Source organism: Quercus suber, unplaced genomic scaffold, assembly GCF_002906115.3.
Source record: "Quercus suber isolate HL8 unplaced genomic scaffold, Cork oak 2.0 scaffold_185, whole genome shotgun sequence".
NCBI classification, from domain to species: Eukaryota; Viridiplantae; Streptophyta; class Magnoliopsida; order Fagales; family Fagaceae; genus Quercus; species Quercus suber.
In genome coordinates this window covers 690,910-694,104 of record NW_027069643.1, presented here as the reverse complement: position 1 = coordinate 694,104, position 3,195 = coordinate 690,910, and positions in this window count along the sequence as shown.

Here is a 3,195-nt window from a genome sequence, read left to right as displayed (position 1 = left end):
CAAGCAAATTTTTCTTTTCAAGCTCAAGAGAATCAATTTTCTTCAGGCCAAGTTCAACATTCATAGCATCCTTTGCAGCAACTTTGCAAAGTTTATTATAGGCCTCTTGAAGATCTGCATCCTCAGAGAGTTCCCCATCAGAAGGGTTCTCCTCAACAGATATGCTTTCATTGACTACTGCAGTAGCAGTGAAAACAATGAAATTTCCATCCTCGTCACATTCAGACTCATCATCAGAAACCTCATTATCACTAGGGGTTACAGCCATAGCTTTACCCTTATTTCTCAAGAATGTAGGACATTCAAATTTAACATGACCATACCCTTGACAACCAAAACACTGAGCACCCAAAGAATTGTTTGAAGATTGACCTACTTTTTCTCTAGATTTTTCAAAGTTATTAACCTTAGTGGGATCATTCTTCCTAAAGTTTCTAGGTTCAGCAGTGTTTGTACCTCTTGCCCTTCTATTTGTATTTCTTAGAAAGTTTCTAAAATTCTTAGCAAGGTAAGCTATCTCTGTAGCAAAGAGCTCATCATCAAATCCATCAGCCTCAACATCATCAACAGACTTAAGAGCCATTAATTTGGATTTGTTTGTTTTGGGTAAGTCAGACTCATAGGACTGAAGAGATCCTATAAGCTCATCAACAGGGATGGAGTTCACATCCTTGCTCTCAGTAATAGCAATCACTTTGGGTTTAAAGTCTTTAGTTAACAATCTAAGTATCTTCCTAACAATTTTAGGTTAATCATAGATTTCACCTAAATTAAAAGCAAAATTAACAATATCATTCAGTTTGGCATAAAATTCATCAAAGGATTCATCATCAGACATCCTAATACTCTCAAACCTAGAAGTTAATTGCTACGGTTTGTTTATCTTAACTGCCTTTGTGCCTTCATGCACAGTTTGGAGGATTTTCTAAGCAGTATGAGCAACCTCAACATTAGAGATCCTCTTAAATTCCTCCATAGAAACAGCATTGAAGATGGCATACATAACTTTGCTATTGAAGTCTGCTGCTTCTTTTTCAGAAGTTTGCCACTCACTCACAGGAGTAGTGGGCTTCTGCCATCCGTACTCAACAGAATTCCAAACTCTCTCATCAATGGATTTCAGGAATGCTTTCATTCTTACTTTCCAATAAGCATAGTTATTCCCATCAAAGTGAGGAGGAACAACAAGAGAGTGTCCATGCTCCATGACAACAGGGGTCAAGGATCAGCTCAGAGACCAAAAATCTCAGACAAAAGAGCTACCTGCTCTGATACCACTTGATGGAAATTTAGACTTCTTAACACACAACCAGATTGAGTAGCCTAGATAATTAGCCAAGTTGTTACTTAGTCAAATTAAGCAATTCTAGATTAAAACAATCAAACAATCATATCAAGAAAATATAGCAGCGGAATAATAAATAACACAAGATATGATCACCCAGGAAAACCAAACCGGTAAAAAACCTGAGGAGGATTTTACCCACCGATCCTTAAGGCAAAACTGAATTCACTATGAAAGAATTGAAGTTTATACAAAAGGATTTACAAGCTCCCCGCTCGACTTCCTAATGCTACCTACCAGTAGAACTTACTGACACGACCCCGTGCAACCTTCGAATCCACGGACTCATTCTTTCTTGAATTCTTCAATCAGCTACAAGCACCCACACTTGATATTCTTTAATCTCCAATGGTAGCAACCAGGTTGATCATCAAGATGTTGAAATAATCTCAATCTTGAAAACCCTAAGTTTTGTGTAAAGAAAAGCTCCTCTAGATCTCACAAGAGATTTATACAAAACAACAATGTATGAGCAATAATACAACTAGAGCAACTCTAAAAACGTGGCTAGGGTTTTGCCTTATATACCTAGGGCAAAAACATAAAACCCTAAACGTTTAATGAGTTAGGGCTGAGTTAGAAAACTGCAGAAAAACGAAATCTAATCGATTTTCGATCGATCGAATCTATTCTTCGATCGATCGAGCCTAACCAAAATGCCCCAATGCATCTACAGTCTCTCGATTCCAACTTTACAATTGTAGGGTTTGTTTTTGTAGCCCAAGCCCAAAAGATATGGATTAAAGGCCCAACGAACCCAGGACAATGAATTTGTAAAGAGTGGGCAAAAGAGCTGGGCTGGTTATGAAGTAAACAATGGTTGGTTAGGTTACTTGCAGTGATGATAACGTGAAATAATGCTTAAACAACTCCATGAATGAATGTCCGAAGAGATGTTTTATTAAGTGAACAGTGATTACAACATTCAGAGCTATAGTAAAACTTCTCTTTCTTTCTCTCCTCCCCCCCCCCCACTCTTATCAGGGACCCTTCTTCTTTATATAGCATCATTTCCCATCATCTTCATCGTCTACCTATTCTTCATCTGTGTATCTACTTGAGTGCATGTCACCTCATGTGTTTACTTTAGTTCTTTGTGAGTGGCGGTAGCTAAGGTTACACTGTTCAGGGGTCTTCTCTACATAAATGCAGCCAGAAAAGCTGTTGCAGTGCATTAAATACAGTGGTGGCAGCTTTTCCTTTAGATATCTCATCGTTCTGATCATCTCCAGGCCTACCCAGAACTTATCATTATCATTGGGATCGCTAGGAAGATTATACGAACCTTTCACACGTTTGTTTGATCAAGACTATTTGTGGCTGAGGAGTGAGACATCTTCGGACCAGTAGTGACCTCTTCGGACCAGTAGTGACCTCTTCGGACGGTAATCCCCCTCTACTTCTGGGCTTCCTGCCTTCAGATGGGCCGTCCCCACCCAACTATTGCTCCTCGAAAATATAATACTTCTTAACCCGGTACTCCAGGCCCGTTAAGTAGCTCTGGGTTTTTACCCCCCACAACAATAATTAAACAACTTTAAGCACACTTTAACAAGACTAAACAGATTGCTTTGATCATGGTTTGCCAATATTACAAATTAAAGTTCTAAATACATAAATTCCTAAACTTTTAGAACCTAACAAATACTTTATTTGCAAGGAATGAAGTGCTAGATTTTTTTTTTTTTTTTTTACTTTTTTAAATTTGATATTATTGAGTAAATTATAAATGTTTAAGATAGTAAGTTTTATTTTAAGTGTGAAATATGGAGTAATTTACCTTTATCCTTTTTTTTTTTTTTTTTTTTTTTTTTTTTTTTTTTTTTTTTTTTTTTTTTTTTTTTTTCGAA